Genomic DNA, 17827 nt, shown 5'->3' on the forward strand with positions numbered 1-17827 from the left:
TGAAGTTTAATCTACACTGTAGGAAAGCGATGTGTGTTTGTTGTTAAGGTGTTTCTGTGTTTTGCAATCTGTTTCTGCAATTTGTCTGTTGCATTTCTGTTTCTTTTGTTATATTCTGTTATCTGGTTTCTGCGTGTGAGAGAGATTTCTGAATCCCCAGATGTGTGCTGTGTGTGCGAACTGCACCGCGGCCAAGGCTGAACCCTAAGGAAACCCTAGAAAACTTATCTCACAAAAAAAAACAGAAAATAAAAAACAAAAAAAATTATAAAAAACAAAAAAGAAAAAATTAAATTTTATTTTCAAAGAAAGAACCAAACATGTGGAGAGGAAAGATTTTCTAATTGGAGAAAAAAATTTTGAAAAGAAAGAACCCCAATTGACCCACGACCCCGGCCTCGGTCTCGGTCTTTTGATATATATATATAGGAGAGTGAGCCTCCATAGCTTTCTCTCAAGTGAGAGCTTATGGGAAGTTGTGCCCTATATGTAGCCCACTCCCCAAGGAGTAAAGTGAGCATGTGGGATAAAGCCCTCACCCTTTCCTCCACAAGCAAATAGGCTTTTGCCCTTTCCCCCCAAAGGAAACGGACTATTTTGAGGATTATAGGAGCTCTAGATAGGCGAACACGGTGCTGTAAAGCACACTAGGACCCTTTAAACGATACGCTCGTTTCGAGCTATCATACGCCCTAGTCCAAGTTAAACCGTAAGTAAGGGGGTCAAAAACGGGTTAAAAACAACACAAAAACAAGTAAAAACGGGGTGCGAAACACCTAAGAAACCACTTGTGTGAGTTTCAAGGGTAGTTATCAACGCACGTAGGGTACCCACGTCACATGCATCTACGTTCTGGTCGGGTACTAGAGCCTGAGCCACTAGAAAGCGTTTCAGTCTACGCAGGCTCACACCATCCCTCCACGTTGGCATCTTGGCCTTCGGCTGAAACCCAAGGGAGTGCAACCCAAGATCCACGAATAGTAGATAGTGACTCGTCTTCCGACTCAGAAGTCATGGAAGGACACCCTACCAAGAACCCTGAGGAGACAAGCCAAAACATGCCAGTGTGGGCCCCACAACCCGGATCTAGCATGTTTAGTCGTCTAATAGAGACCTTACTCTTTGTGAAGGGTTGCGATGAATGCCAACGATATAAGAAACCCCAGAGGAAAGATCAGATGCCCCTACATCCAATCAAAGTAAACCAACCATTTGAAAAGTGGGGTTTAGACTTTGTAGGTCCAATTAGTCCAGCGGCCCGAAACACACAATCTCGCTATATTATTGTGGCCACTGACTATATGACCAAATGGGCTGAAGCGAAAGCGACACGTAAGGCAGATGCGAGGACAACAGCCAAGTTTCTCTTTGAAAATATAATCACATGCTTCGGTTGTCCTTTTGAACTTGTGAGCGACAATGGTACGCATTTTATAAATGAAGTGATTAAGGAGCTCACAACAAATTTCATGATATCCCATCATAAATCTACTCCTTATTATCCGCAAGCGAATGGCCAAGCCGAGAGTACAAACAAGACATTAATCTCTGTTTTGACAAAGACAGTTGAAGCTCATCGCACGGATTGGGATCTAAAGCTCACGACAGCTTTATGGGCCTATCGTACTGCGTACAAAGTGGCTATTAATTACACACCATTCAAAATGGTATATGGCCAAGAAGCAGTCATGCCATGGGAATTTGTCATTCCTAGTCTTCGTGTTGCTACTCAAGAGGGTTGGGATGGTAATCCCTTAGTAGAGCGTCTATATATCCTTGAGCGGCTAAACGAAGAAAGACAATTGGCTGTATACAATGCCCTTGTGGAGAAGGATAGAAGGAAAAAATGGTTTGATCGCCATCTAAAGGACAAGGACATCAAGGTTGGGGATAAAGTCCTGATGTATGGAGTGCGAAACGAAAAGAAGAAGCTCAAATATGCTGGTAAGGGACCGTACAGAGTATGTGAAATTATACCGCAAGGTACCATCAGAGTGGAGACTCTCGACGGAGTTGAAACCATTGGATTCCTTAATGGGAGTAAATTCAAAAGGTACTATGACCCCCTGAGCCAGGAGGAGTTACACGCAATCCATCAAAAGAAGGCAGCTAAAGAACAGGCTGAGCTTAAAAAGATACAAGCAAGAGTCGAAGCCAAAGAACGTCAGCAGCGTGCTAGGAGACAACGAGAAGCCAACTTGGGAATTACGCAAGTATTTTTCGAGGAAGCAGAGGAGGATGCACTGGAATCTGACCCACCTCTAAGATACCCAATTGAGTTACAGAGTCCTTACGGGGAGGTGCTGTACAATGCATTATTGGATACAGGAGCTCAACACAATTTGCTATCATATGGCGTGTGGTGTCAACTGGGAAAACCACCTCTATCCAAGAGTTCTATCCAAGTTCAAGGAATCAACAAGAAGAAAACCCCTGTCTCAGGAATTCTACACACTTCGGTTGCTTATGACAAGGGAACCATAATTCAAAGTTTTTTGGTTATGCCTGCTGGTACCATGGAAGGGACTGTAATCTTAGGGCGCAAATGGATGATGGCCACCAAGTGCAATATCGATTGGGCAACCAGACAAGTCACAACGCAAGAACCAACACTAGGTCTGACCGCTCAAAATCCCGCACCTAAGTCATCCACTCAAATATTAGATAACGAAAAATCACCAAGTCCAGGGGCAAAACCATCTTTGATTGTTTGCCACCCCTCTAACGCTTCAACGCCAAGAGTGGAAACAGGCAAGGTGGTCCCTAAAGCTTCGATTACTATGCCAAAGAATACATACAAATGGGTCCCCAAAGCTTCGTTAACAGCTACTTCCCCTGCTCAATCTCGCTCAGCCACCAAGAAGCCTCGTACAAGGAAAGCAGCTACCCACCCAAGAAAGGGCAATGTAACATCGCGATGGATCCCTAAAAAATTATTAGTAGCCCAAGGGTACTACGAGGGAAATGACCAGATTTGGGTCCCTAAACATAAGGTGAATCCCTCTACATCACCTATAAAACCTTGCAAACCAATTGTTGCCACCCCAATGACAATTCAAGACCGTGGTAAGGGAAAGGTAACAGAGTGCTCCGCACCACTTCCAGAGTTAGTTTGGATTCCCAAACGATATCGATCATTACCACCTAGCTCAGGAAGGGGGGAGCCACATGAAGCTTCTAGCTCCTCATGCCAGGCACACAATCATATAGAAGTTTCTACATGCTCTACACCTACTCTTGTCAACACCCAACAAAAAACCGATGAGTCTACGTCTCCCCTTGTAATAGTATCGTCGGAAACCATTTCCTCCATTCGTCAATGGGAACGTACACTACCATCTCTACCATTGGATGTGGCCACAAGGGTCATAAAAAGCTATTTGCCCACATCACAACCTATGACCCGCTGGAAAAATTGGTTCCAAGAGGCTTCAACATCATTGCAAATAATATGATCTACCCAAGGAAAGGGAAAGCATGTACTCACGCTCGACATTCTAATGCTTCCTCCTTAACCTTCTCCCCTAACCATGTAATTGCCAAATTCAAGGGGATGTATATATATAGCTTCATACATAAACAAAACAAAGAAAACAAAATAAAAAAATAGTAAAAAGAGCAAGAGCACGTTAAGAGCAAAGATATCCGTATACAATCAAGAACTAGATTGACCTGTCTCACAAACCTATTGATGCTATATCTGTGTTTGCAGATATGGCAGATGCACGATCATCATACACTTCATCCACTCCTACCTTTGGTGAGAGGTATCATCTGTACCTTTCTCAGATATTCCACATGTGCTATCCTGTAATTGAAACTGAATGGGATCATATAGATGTACTAGCCAATGAGGAAAATGTTGAGGAATTAGAATGGCTCATTCGCCTATTGACCATGACTGACCCCTACTCCGTAGAGGACATATCCCCGATAGCCCAATGCTTTCCTTTTCCACAAGACGACTATCCTCGCATGGTTACATTCTTGATGAGTCTATGTGGATGGGAAAATGAAAAGGAAATATCTGACAATGATGAATGGACAGATGAAACTCATGGCACTACTGAGGTTGATTTTATTTATTTGGATGATGCGGATAGAGGCTTAGCCTTAGGGCTAGAGCCAGGACTCTACAACATCCTCTTACCGTATCCTCAGTAGTAGTGTGGTGACTGGTAGGTAGGTTAGCGTTTCCAAGTTTTTTCTAGTTTAGATTCCTTAAACAAGTCTTGAAATTTTCACACTGATGTGCCTCTCGAGGTATAGTGCTTGTTAGTTGATTGAACAGGTTGAAAAGTTTGAGGTGGGTTCGCTTTCAAGTCCTGAGACTGCCGCAACGTTCATCAAAATATATCTACATCAAATTGCAAGCTGTCTCGTCAAATCAAGGAGATCTCCAATTACAGGTGTAATTCTTCCATACCCACTCTGTTTCGTTTTTACTGTTCAATTAATTTCATAAACTATAAGGCATGACCACATGGAAATTGTCAATGTACTACTTAGTTTTTGAAGTTGCTTGCATGTTAGTGTAAATCATTAATGAGCTTAACTTTATTGGAAATATTCCTAGGCAGCATGACGTCTTTAGTTAACCTTGGAATACGATTGTCTTAGGTCTAAGGTCAAACCATCTTAATGTTTGAACACCTGGCTGTGTGTGTGTTGACCTCTAGGACATAGCTTTTACCCCTTGTCGAAAGGATGTAAGAACACATTTTAGTTCAGGAGCGAAGATCAAAAGAAACTTTATAAAAAAAAAAAACAAGCCTACAATAAATGGCAATACAAGTCTATGATGTGCTTTAATGTTGGCCTATCGCCTTATTGATACTTGGTAGGCGAGGAGTATTCTACTCCAGACCGATGCCTTGGTTAATAGGGGGTAGCCTTGCCTAAAGTGAGCTAATAGATTCCTGGATAATGCCTTGTGTTAAACATGGTACCAGAATCGATGTTGGTTTTGCCTTAGGAAGGTCGCCATTGTGTATAAAAATTGTCACGTGCATGAAGAAATAAAGGCAAAAGGCTCCTGTAACTCTAATGTTTCTTGTGTCCCTAGGCTTGGGGTATAAACTTGTTCTTAGAGTAGACACTGTGTGGTCATCTGTTTATTTATTAAGCTTGGTTCTTTTCCTTGACTTAGGCCAGTTATAAACCTTGCTTAACCTTTGACACCTTGCTAACTCTTGATTTACTTTCAATAATTTTAAACTCCTGTTAATTTACTACACTAGCTCGTTCATGTGACCCTTAAACTAAGTTCTCATCGGGCAACATCCATTGTGGTCTAACATGCTTGAATTTCTACACTTTATATCTTTTGAATTCTAGCATACTTTCACTCTACTTCCCTATTTTGCAGACGGTCTACCACAACAACCCTCTCGAGCTTACCATACCATAGCTTCCGAGGACGGAATCTACATCAGGAAGGGGGGCATGTTAACCCATGGCAGACGTACTATGTTTTACATCATTAATTTAAATATTCTGAGTCATGGGCCGGGCTTGTCGGCACCATATGTTAAGGATAAAGGGATTGGGTGATCGCCGATGAGAGGCGCACCTTGGATATCAGTAGGATAAGGGTTAAGGTCGGCCGGCCATGTATGGGCGCCCAAGTGTGAACGGCCAAGTCACCTATATGAGTCAAATGTAACCCTAAAATCCTCATTCTCATGTGTTGTGAATAGAAGAGTGCTCTTGCCTTATCTCCTTGTTTTCCTTCTCCTGCGTGTGTGTGTGAGAGAGAGAGAGAGAGTGAGAGAGCGATCGAGCGCACTGTGTAGCGGCACGGCGAGGCGGCGGAGAGGCGGTAGAGCGGCGACGGCGGCTCCTCCTTCACGACTGCGACGCGGGAATCCTTCAAGGCGGCAGTTAAGCGGTGAGTGACACACCTTTTTGCATTCTGTTTTGAGCTTCCTTCCCTGGTTGTATGCTTGTAGCCATTCGTGGCTCGCATACGGTGTCCGGCAAGTCCCCAGCTACGACCTGTGCGGCAAAAGCGCACAACATACATACGTGTGTGATTGTGTAATGCCAACTTCATGCATGCATGCATCATGCAAGTGTCTTGCTTGTGCGTTTGTGCTAGTGTGTGTATGGTGTGCGTGTGTGTACATGGTGTGTATATTTGTGTTTGTGTATATCCATGTGCATGTACGTGTGTGTGACCATGCGAATATGTCTGTGTGTACATTTTTGTGTCTATGTGTGTGCACGTGCACATGCACGTGCATGTGTGTGTGTGAGTGTGTGCATGCAAATGTGTATACGTTTACATCTATGTATACATGTGTGCATACATTTACTTGTGTATGTGAGTGTATGTATATGTGTATATGTATGCATTTGTGTACATGTATATGCATGTATGTGTATGTGCAAGCTTGTGGGTGTATGTGCATGTAAGTGTGCATATCTCTATATGTGTGCACGTGTGTCCATGTGTGCGAGTGTGTATGTGTGTGCAAGTGTGTCCATGTATGCGAGGGTGTGTATGTTTGTTTGTATGCATGTGTGTGTATCATGTACATGTGGTGTGCGTATAGATGTATTTATATATACATGCTTACATACCTATAGATACATAGTGTATGTATGTATAGGTATCTATATCCTCTCTCTTACACATGTACATAATATAATATTATAAGATATATATGTGTGTGTCTATGTGGGGAAGGGGGGGATTGCTTTCTAATGTATTATATATATATATATATATATATATTACATACCTATCGATACATACATAATATGTGTGTGTGTGTGTGTGTGTGTGTGTGTATGTATTTATCTATGTATGTATATTCTCTATCTTACACATACACATAGCATAATATTAAAAAATATACATATGTGTGTATGTGGAGGGGTGGGCAATTTGCTTTCTTATGTATTATATATATATATATATATATATATATATATATATAAGAAACTCACTCAATGAGTAAATGACTTGATGGTGACAATTAATTATAAGCCCCAATGCATCTAGGCATGTGGGAAAGAAACCCCCAAAGAATGTCTTCTCTTCTCCTTTCTCCACGTAAAAGGGTAGATAATATTAGAAGGTATGTATTGTATAGATAATTATTATTTATATCAGAAGGTATGTATTAACATCTCACCAGAGCTGGTCAGAAGGCAAGTTGGTCTGTTTTCAATGTGCAGTAAGGTGAAGATAGGTAGATGGTTGCAAGAAGAAATGTGCCATGAAAGAGTTGTTTCTCAAATCTTCTATTTAGGGAAAGGGTTCTTCAACGTCCTATTTGTTAAAGGTCAGATAGTGGCCGATCTTTTTGCAAAAGCCCTGCTATTTATGGGTTCAAAGCTGATTTATGCCATGTCCTTAAATCCTACATTTGTCGTGAATCAAAGTCTCTAGGAGTCGTGCCTGGTATGGGTTGATATAATTGGCCTCGTGTCCTAGTTAAGACCAACTATGAAGGAACTAGTAAGTGTGTTAGGCCCTATGAAGTTTGCGCTTTAGCAATGAAGATAATAGCCATCAGTCGAATAAGGTTTGTGTTTCCTAGAACATGCTAGTTGAAATGCTAAAATCTCTTGAAATAAATTTAGGGGAACTTGGGAAAATGGAACTGAAGCTAAATTTTGGGAGCTTTCCAGGTGCATATTTTAGTTGCAGGAATTTTGGGCATATTGCTAGGAATTGTGGTCTGGGCAACAATATGGAAGTGAATGAAGAAGGGAAGAAAGAAGAGGGCTCAGTGAGGGGTAGCAAAATGAAAACCCCAATTATGCAGGAAGCTAATAAAGGAGAGAAAGGAAAAGGGAAGATGAGGATAGAGGGAAATGATAAAGAGGAGCAAGGATGGACCAGAGTTAGGGACAGAGTTAAGGGTGGCAACAACCTTAAACAAATCAAGGGTGAAGCCAGGAACAAACAATCCAAAACTGGGAAGAAAGGGGTGGGAGTAGGCATGCCGTCGAAGGGGTTGAGTCCCCCTATTTACTATAATCCCTTTAGCCCTCTGGGTGAGGATAGTGAAACCTCCTCCATGGGGAGGTTTAATTGGCAAGTGGACATTGCATGGAGGGAGCTTCAAATAGGAGCTCGAGAGCTAAGGATAGAGACAAAGGGGGGGGGAGGGAGAAGGGCTGGAGGTAGCAATGGTCCCTGCTACTACCTTAGAATGATAAAAGGTAACATGATTAGGGGGTGCACTTGGAACATTAAGGGGTTAAAGGACAAGAAGAAAAATGTATCCTTTTTGGGATAGATTGGGACTTATCTCAATAATGGCTATTCAAGAACATAACCTTTTTGATAGTAAAGGGGAGAGGAGAGAAAGTTTCAAGGATTGGGTTGTAGTGTATGGAGGGGTTAAATCAAGGTTTAGTGGATTTCTTAAAATCATTAAAAAATCATAAAGCCTCTTATTATTGCTAACCATCCTAATGGTAGAATCCTAGTTGTTGAGGTTCAAGTTGATAAGGAGAAGGTATGGATAATCAATTTGTTTGGGGTCCACAAACACAAAGTCAGAGAAGAAATGTGGCCCGAGTGGATCTATAAACTGGATATTCAATGTCCTTGTATTCTTATGGGGAACTTCAATGTGGTTAAGAGAAACATCTGGATAGATGTGCAGGAAGTACAGTCATGATGAGACAAGAAAAGAAGAAATGGGATAATCTTAGAGGAAAGCTGGGATTGACTGTGGCTGGAGGAAGTAAAATCATGATGGAACAAGAAAAGAAGAAATGGGATAATCTTAGAGGAAAGCTCGGATTGACTAATGGCTAGAAACTGGGTCCTTGGGGTTTTGACTTGGGACACACTTACTTTAGTATTCAATATATGGGGTCCTCCTCAGACCTGACAGGGTTTTTAAAAGTCACCAAGCCTCTTGGGTTCCACACACACTATCTACTAAGGTGGAAACCTGTTTTGTGCTCTCTGATGATCATATGTCTTTGATAGGGGGGTTGCAGTTAGCTAGTCCGGGAGAGGATGAACTCAGACATTAGGGAAAATTCAAAATCAAAATGGGCCCTTTTAGAGCCCATTAAAAAAATATAAGGCCAGCCAATGAGAGCGCTTGGATTCTAGATCCATGTAACATGGATCTTTTTTGTCAAAGTGGGCCCCACAATTTTGAGCTTAAAAAAGAGGAATAAAGTATATTAGTATAAAACTCAAAAAGTAGAAAAATGCCAGGCATGAATACCACCTACCAAACTTTAAAAACAATGTATGGAAACTCAGGAAAAGAAGCCAGATTGATTGAAAAGTAGTCTAGAGACTTGTGTTTTAAAAAAATAAAAAATATTTTCACTTTCTCCACAGTTTAAACTTTGTTCTTTTCATTTTACAGCCTCTTCTGTACGATACTCATTTTTTGCCATATCTACTTCATCTCTTCTTCTTCTCTTGCAAAAATATATAGTATGTTTCTTTTTCTCAGCCTCTTTTTTCTTCCATCTTAATAGTCTGGTAAACTTCTTTAAGATATGTTTGCTAATCATGATTTTATTTTGTTTGTTTGTTATGTTTGTTTGTTATGGAACCATATTGACCACCATGATGTCATTTGTGAAAACTTACACGGTTATTTGTTAACTCAACTACAAAGAAAACTGAGCGCAAGGCATAGCTCACGATATTTTTTAAAGTTTTATTTTAGTTATTTAGATTGTTGAGCTCATTGAAATGGTAATAATTTTATGTTCTCCCTTTGTAGATGAGCTCTAGGAGAAAACACATGTGCAACATTGAAAGTGTGAAGCTTTTCAAAAGGAAGAATGCTGATGGCAGCTAGATCCCTCAGTGGTTCAAGAAGTTATACAAGATCACGAGAGACCCAACACTCGAGAACCATTGCTATTCCTAACAAGCATTCGAAAGGTAGGATCATGGAGTTCTACAACGTGGCCTAATGGTGAAATAGAGGTCCTTTTGTAGTATGTTTATATGCACAAGGACATAATGCTACATCACCAATGATCAAAGTATAAGATCTAAGACAAACAACAAGATTCAGTAAGTAGTCTCTTTTTTTGTGTTTAATAGCTAATTGGTTTGTGTTCTATAGCTAAGAATTAAAATTTTCTTATAGCTTTATATCCATTAAATATGTAGGAGTGGCAGAATGTACATTGTAGCATGAAAGAATAACATAAGAATAGATATACATATAGTAATGTAACCATCAACAGGTTCTAAAGGTGTCTGTTTGAGTTGGTTTATATCATTTAGTGCTTTTGCATAGATGTTTGTAACATGTGAGGGTGTCAACAAAACAAAGATAACATTGTAAGTAAGGTCACTTGATAATGATTAGATGAACTAGTTTTTGGGGGAGGGATCGGATGTAAAGAGGACCTCTATTGAAGATGCCATTGAATGCAAAGTAATAATGTCAGATATTACATTCAGGTGAAATCGGAATGTCATAATGTTTGTTTGTGTTTGTAGCAAATTTTATTAGGATGACAACCGTTAATTTTTAGTATTGATTGTTTCTATGACCATATATTTCATTGGGAGGAATGTGATTTCATTACGGAAGATGACGATTGTTTTGGAGAGGCTTCTAGCAAAGCTTGGATCAAGACATGCATCTTTTCCATCACATAGATGTTGTAATCCAGTCGCAAGGTTGAGACCCGTTTAGTGGTTAATCTAGAAAGCCATTGGCCAGAAGCAAGAGTGAAGCTTCCAAAACCTACTCTGTTTGTATTAAACCACATATCCTAGAGGTTGTGGAATCACCTTGAGCTTGCAACCTTTCCATCTATAATAAAATTTCAAGAGTTATTCTCACCAATAATTTCAAAGGGATCCATTTAAAATAAAGTAACTATAAGCAAATTTGGTGTAGAATGTTACCAAAAGACTCGGAAAATAAAAACACTAAAATGCGACAAGGGTCTAATAATTGGACATGACAATCCCTATCGTGTTTTAATGATTTGAAAAAGTTTGCCAAATCACTACAGGGTATAATAATTGGACATGATGACCCCTATCGCGTTGTAGTGATTTGGCAAATTTTCCAAATCATTACAACACTAGTAGAAGCATTAGGGCAGAATTAGACTCTAAAGTTTCCAAATCATTACAACACTAGTAGAAGCATTAGGGCAGAATTAGACTCTAAAGTTTCCAAATCATTACAACACTAACAAAAGCATTAGGTGTATAATGTTGCAAATAATAGAAAAACAAAATTACTATAATATGATAAGGGTGCAACAATTGGATGTCACGACCCCTATCGCATTGTAGTCGACTCAATTTGGGTCTTTTTTCTCTAGAGAGAGAAAGAGTTTGAGGCCAACATTAGGACAGCCCTAGGAAAACAAAATCACTACAACGTGATAAGGGCCTAACGAATGGACATGATGACCCTTATCATGTTATAGTGATTTAACAAAGTTTCCAAATCACTACAATGCGATAAGGGTCCAACAATCGGACACGACGACCCTTATCGACATTGTAGTGATTTGGCAAAGTTTGCTAAATCTTTACAGCATGATAAGGATCCAACAATTGGACATGAGGCAACCCTTATCACATTGTAGTGTTTGGCAAAATTTAAAAATCATTACAACATGATAAGGATCCAACAATTAGACACGAGACAACCCTTATCGCGTTGTAGTGTTTGGCAAAGTTTCCAAATCACTACAACACTGGTGGAAACATTACGGGAGAATTAGACTCCAAAGGTTCCAAATCACTAAAACATTAGTAGAAGCATTAGGTGCATAATGTTGCTAAAAGACTAGGAAAACAAAATCATTACAATTTCATGAGGGTCCAACAATTGGATATGACAACCCTTATCGCATTGTAGTGATTTGGCAAAGTTTCTAATCTAGTACTACAACACTGAGACGAAAGCATTAGGAGAGAATTGGGACATAATTTTTGGCCTTTTTTCTTTAGAGAGTAAGATTTTGGACCAATAATAAGAAGAGAGCCCTAGGAAAAAAAATCACTATAATAAGGGTCCAACAATTGTACATGATCACCCCTATCATGTTATAGTGGATTGGCAAAGTCAGCCAAATCACTACAACGTGATAAGGGTCCTACAATTGGACATGATGGCTCCTATTTTGTTGTGGTGATTTAGCAAAGTTTCTAAATCATTAAAACACTAGCGAAAGTATTAGAGGAGAATTAGACTCCAAAGATTCCAAATCACTACAATATTGGCAGAAGGATTAGGTGCATAATGTTGCCAAAAGACTAGGAAAATAAAACCACTATAATGTGATAAGGGTCCAGCAATTAGACATGACGACATTTATCCTGTTGTAGTGATTTGGTGAAAGTAGTACGAGAGAATTGGGCTCAAATTTGGGACTTTTTCTCTAGAGAAAGAGAGTAGACTAACAAGAAGAGACCCATAAGAAAACAAACCACTACAATGTGATAAGGTCCAACAATACGATGTGATGACAACTATCACATTGTAGTGATTTGTAAAGTTTCCAAATCACTACAATGCGATAAGTGTCCAACAGTTAAACATGATGACTCCTATTGTGTTGTAGTGAGTTGGCAAAGTTTGCCAAATCACTACAACGCGATAAGGGTCCAACAATTGGACATAACGACCCCTATCATGTTTTAGTGATTTGGCAAAATTTTCAAATCACTACAACACTGGCATAAGGGAGAATCAGACTCCAAAGTTTTCAAATGATTACAACACTAGCATAAGCATCAGGTGTCTAATGTTGCCAAAAGACTAAGAAAACAAAATCACTACAACATGATTAGGGTCCAACACGATTATGGTCCAACAATTGGACATGACAACCCCTATCGCATTGTAGTGATTTGTAAAGTTTTCATATCACTACAACACTAGCAAAAGCATTAAGGGAGAATCGGACTCAATTTCTTGTCTTTTTTCTCTAGAGAGAGAGAGTTTGAAGCAACAAGAAGAGAGCCATCTGTCAGGCTTTTTTTTGAGAGGTCTTTTTGGTCAGTGTACATATGGATGCGTGGCGTGTGTGGAGGTTTTGCCTGTGAATGCATTGGCAGAGTGATTTTGTGGATGGTTTTGTTTTGAGGCCGGTTTGGAACATGGTCAGCTTGAGTTGATATTCAGCACTCGGTCGTCTGAATTTGTGTGGGCGTCCAAGAAATACAATGGGCACAAGAGTTGCAATTGAAGATGTGGAAAGCATGGGCGAGCAATTGATGAGCTAGCCTTTAGTTTGGTGTGAAAAGGAGAGTATGGCCATTTTGTAGGCCTTGGAAATTAAATAAAGATAATATTAACGTGGCTTACAAAATTAATGGCCACATGGGAGCGTTGAAGGGCTGCCAGCGGATACTCTAGAAGATGGCGAAGCTGGCGTCAGAGGCGAAGTCGGCAGCTGCAGGTAAAAAAGAAGGAGAGGTTGTTCAAACGGGGAGCCTCCCTGGGTGATAGTCGTGTAGGGACTGGAGGGCCTCCTCAGTGTGAGACGCCGGTCGACTGGGTGTGCTGGCGTTAAAGTGCAAGCCGCCTAGTGGACGTGTGGGCTGGCGTGGTTGACAGCGTCGCCGTGTGCGAGAAGGTAGCAAGCGAGGCTCTCTGGGCGCAGCTGAGGAACGCAGTGTGGCAGCTGCAGGCAGCGCGGAGCTTTGAGTGGGCGCAGCTCGTGAGACAGGTCAACGGAGGGGGTCACCCCTGGTGAAGCAGCTGTTCGACTCGTGGAAGAGAGGGCTGGTGACTTGTAGAAAGGTTTGCCAAAGAAGCGCTGGGGGCTCTTGGGCGTGTGCTGTCAGCGCAAGCAGTATGGGCTTGGCTAAGTGGAGGTGGCCGCCATTAAGGTGACAACGTGGTTGATAGAGCAAGAAGAGAACCTGGTATAACGTGGACTGGCGTCAAGGTGATGGTCGTCAGCGAGTAGAGATGTGTTGGAGAAGGCAGTAGCTGGTGGGGCGCTGCCTGTGGGAAAGAGACGGGTGCTGGCATCAAAGGGAGCTGCTAGAGAGGACAAAAGGGATGTAGATAAGCTGCAGGTGACAGGTGGCTGGTGTGGGCCGCCTAGGAGACAGGACAGTGGACAGAGTGGGTGCCGAGTGAAGCACAGAGAGAGGTTGATGTTGCTGCTTGGTGGTGGGCCGGTAGCAAGGCAGATAAGCTGCCTGGGTTTGTTGCGAGCTGGCAGAGGATCAGCACAGAGAGTGAGAGAGAGGTGATGGAGTGAAGCTGCTGCTGACGACACATGCAGAAGTGATGGGCTGCAGAGGACTCAAGGGTTAGCTAGTGTGGGCGCCTTCTAGAGTGAGAGTGGCCGGGTTCATTCTGGTGTGGCTGGTACAGCAGGCAAGCGAGTGGATTTCGTGGTGATGGGGATGTGGTGTATCCTCGGCTAACAGGTCTGAGCCTGAGTGTTTTGTTTATGGTTGTGTGAGTAAGGCTTCTGTGTCGGGAGAAGCTTGTAAAATGTTGTAACTGGAAATATATTGCTGGGTGTTCATTAGTCTATGGTGCCCCTGTTTTATGCTGTCTGTCTGGCGTGGGTTGGGTGGTGAAGTGCGAGAATTGTTCCAGCCGGTGGCTGGTGGTGCCCCCGTTTGTGTGTGTTATTCCAAGTTTGCGAGGTGGAAGGGCTATAGAGGCAGGTTCTTTCTTCTTTTTTTCACCTCACATCCTTCTGGTGCCCCCACTGAGGAGTGGCTCTTTCTGGTATAGTTTGACTGAGGATTGCTCAAGGATTGTTCCACTGAGGAGAGCTCAGGGATTGGTACAGGTTGTCATGATGTGGTCCTATCCGAAGTTTCATGGCAGGAAGGGAGAAGATGTGGTTGACTTCTTGGAGCAGATGGAGTTGGCATAGTTTGGTGTGAAAAGGAGAGTATGGCCATTTTGTAGGCCTTGGAAATTAAATAAAGATAATATTAACGTGGCTTGCAAAATTAATGGCCACATGGGAGCGTTGAAGGGCTGCCAGCGGATACTCTAGAAGATGGCGAAGCTGGCGTCAGAGGCGAAGTCGGCAGCTGCAGGTAAAAAAGAAGGAGAGGTTGTTCAAACGGGGAGCCTCCCTGGGTGATAGTCGTGTAGGGACTGGAGGGCCTCCTCAGTGTGAGACGCCGGTCGACTGGGTGTGCTGGCGTTAAGGTGCAAGCCGCCTAGTGGACGTGTGGGCTGGTGTGGTTGACAGCGTCGCCGTGTGCGAGAAGGTAGCAAGCAAGGCTCTCTGGGCGCAGCTGAGGAACGCAGTGCGGCAGCTGCAGGCAGCGCGGAGCTTTGAGTGGGCGCAGCTCGTGAGACAGGTCAATGGAGGGGGTCACCCCTGGTGAAGCAGCTGTTCGACTCGTGGAAGAGAGGGCTGGTGACTTGCAGAAAGGTTTGCCAAAGAAGCACTGGGGGCTCTTGGGCGTGTGCTGTCAGCGCAAGCAGTATGGGCTTGGCTAAGTGGAGGTGGCCGCCATTAAGGTGACAACGTGGTTGATAGAGCAAGAAGAGAACCTGGTATAACGTGGACTGGCATCAAGGTGATGGTCGTCAGCGAGTAGAGATGTGTTGGAGAAGGCAGTAGCTGGTGGGGCGCTGCCTATGGGAAAGAGACGAGTGCTGGCATCAAAGGGAGCTGCTAGCGAGGACAAAAGGGATGCAGATAAGCTGCAGGTGACAGGTGGCTGGTGTGGGCCGCCTAGGAGACAGGACAGTGGACAGAGTGGGTGCCGAGTGAAGCACAGAGAGAGGTTAATGTTGCTGCTTGGTGGTGGGCCGGTAGCAAGGCAGATAAGCTGCCTGGGTTTGTTGCGAGCTGGCAGAGGATCAGCACAGAGAGTGAGAGAGAGGTGATGGAGTGAAGCTGCTGCTGCTGACGACACATGCAGAAGTGATGGGCTGCAGAGGACTCGAGGGTTAGCTGGTGTGGGCGCCTTCTGGAGTGAGAGTGGCCGGGTTCATTCTGGTGTGGCTGGTACAGCAGGCAGGCGAGTGGATTTCGTGGTGATGGGGATGTGGTGTATCCTCGGCTGACAGGTCTGAGCCTGAGTGTTTTGTTTATGGTTGTGTGAGTAAGGCTTCTGTGTCGGGAGAAGCTTGTAAAATGTTGTAACTGGAAATATATTGCTGGGTGTTCATTGGTCTATGGTGCCCCTGTTTTATGCTGTCTGTCTGGCGTGGGTTGGGTGGTGAAGTGCGAGAATTGTTCCAGCCGGCGGTGGCTGGTGGTGCCCCCGTTTGTGTGTGTTATTCCAAGTTTGCGAGGTGGAAGGGCTATAGAGGCAGGTTCTTTCTTCTTTTTTTCACCTCACACCATCGTTAATGAAACTTTTGATAATAGATATATTTTATATATTCCTTATATTAATATATTATTAATAAATAAATACGAATTGCTTAATAGAATACTTAGGCTACACTTCATATTATCAGTTCTTTAATCTATATGATCACTAGAGTGTTGTCATATAGATTAAAGAACTGATAATATGAAGTGTAGCCTAAGTATTCTATTAAGCAATTTGTATTTTTGAATGTAATCCTGTTGTAGTGACTTTATCAAGGGTATTAAAGGCATGGTGTCATATTACATTATGGAGAATTTATGTGTGAAAATGAAGTAGCATCATTACAAGGCGATAAGATGATCACAATCTTGTTGGATGTTCCAAATCACTTTGTAGTAACTTTCTCAAGGGTGTCAAAGAACTGGTATCATATTACATTATGGAGAACTTATGTGTGAAAATATAGTAGAATCACTATAAGGCGATTAGATGGTCACAATCTTGTTGGATGTCCGAAATGGATTTGTAGTGACTTTCTAAAGGTTGTCATATCACATTATGAAGAACTTATGTGTGACAATAAAGTAGACTTAGTACTACAAGGCAATTAGATGGTCACAATCTTGTTGAATGTCCCAAATCTCTTTATAGTAACTTTATTAAGGGTGTCAAAGAAATAGTCATATTACATTATGGAGAACTTATGTGTGAAAATAAAGCAAAATCACTACAAGACGATTAGATGGTTACAATCTTGTTGGATGTCCCAAATTGCTTTATAGTGATTTTCTCAAGGGTGTCAAAGAAAAGGTGTCATATTACATTATGGAGAACTTATGTGTGAAAATAAAGCAAAAACTACAAGGCAATTAGATGGTCATAATCTTGTTGGATGTCCCAAATTTCTTTGTAGTGACTTTCTCAAGGGTGTCAAAGAAATACTACATTATGGAGAACTTATGTGTGAAAATAAAGCAGAATCACTACAAGGCAATTAGATGGTCACAATCTTGTTGGATGCTCCAAATCACTTTGTGGTGGTGACTTTCTCTAGAGTGTTTAAAAAATGGGGTCATATTAAAGTAGCATCACTATAAGGTGATTAGATGGTCACAATCTTGTTGGATGTTCCAAATCGCTCTGTAGTGACTTTCTTAAGGGTGTTAAAGACATGGCCATAAATTTTGATCCATAGCTTGAATTGACGAGCTACAAAAAGTAAAAGTGCTTGATTTTTCATGCTCAGAGATTCAAATTCAACTTACTTAGGAATAAAAAAGTTAGGAATCTATGTGTGAGAGGTTGAGGGGTCACTATCTTAGAGAAGGCCCAAACATGTTTCTTTGAGTAAGTATAAATATTTTACGCCTCAAAACCTGTTATTAACATTGCTAGGTTCTTGAAAAAAAAACCAAGGAACACACATCATCTTGATACTAAAGAATTTTCTTGCATTTTCATATAGTCTCAATGGGATGATCAGTAAGACTCGTCAGTCATACAAGGATAGAGAAGAAGTTTAAAATATTGGTATTGAAGGAAACTCAATCCCTTTTGTATCTCATATTCAACTTCGTAAAAAAGTAG

This window comes from Cibotium barometz, chromosome 44, assembly GCF_041138505.1.
Source record: "Cibotium barometz isolate CiBa-2024 chromosome 44, ASM4113850v1, whole genome shotgun sequence".
NCBI lineage: Eukaryota > Viridiplantae > Streptophyta > Polypodiopsida > Cyatheales > Cibotiaceae > Cibotium > Cibotium barometz.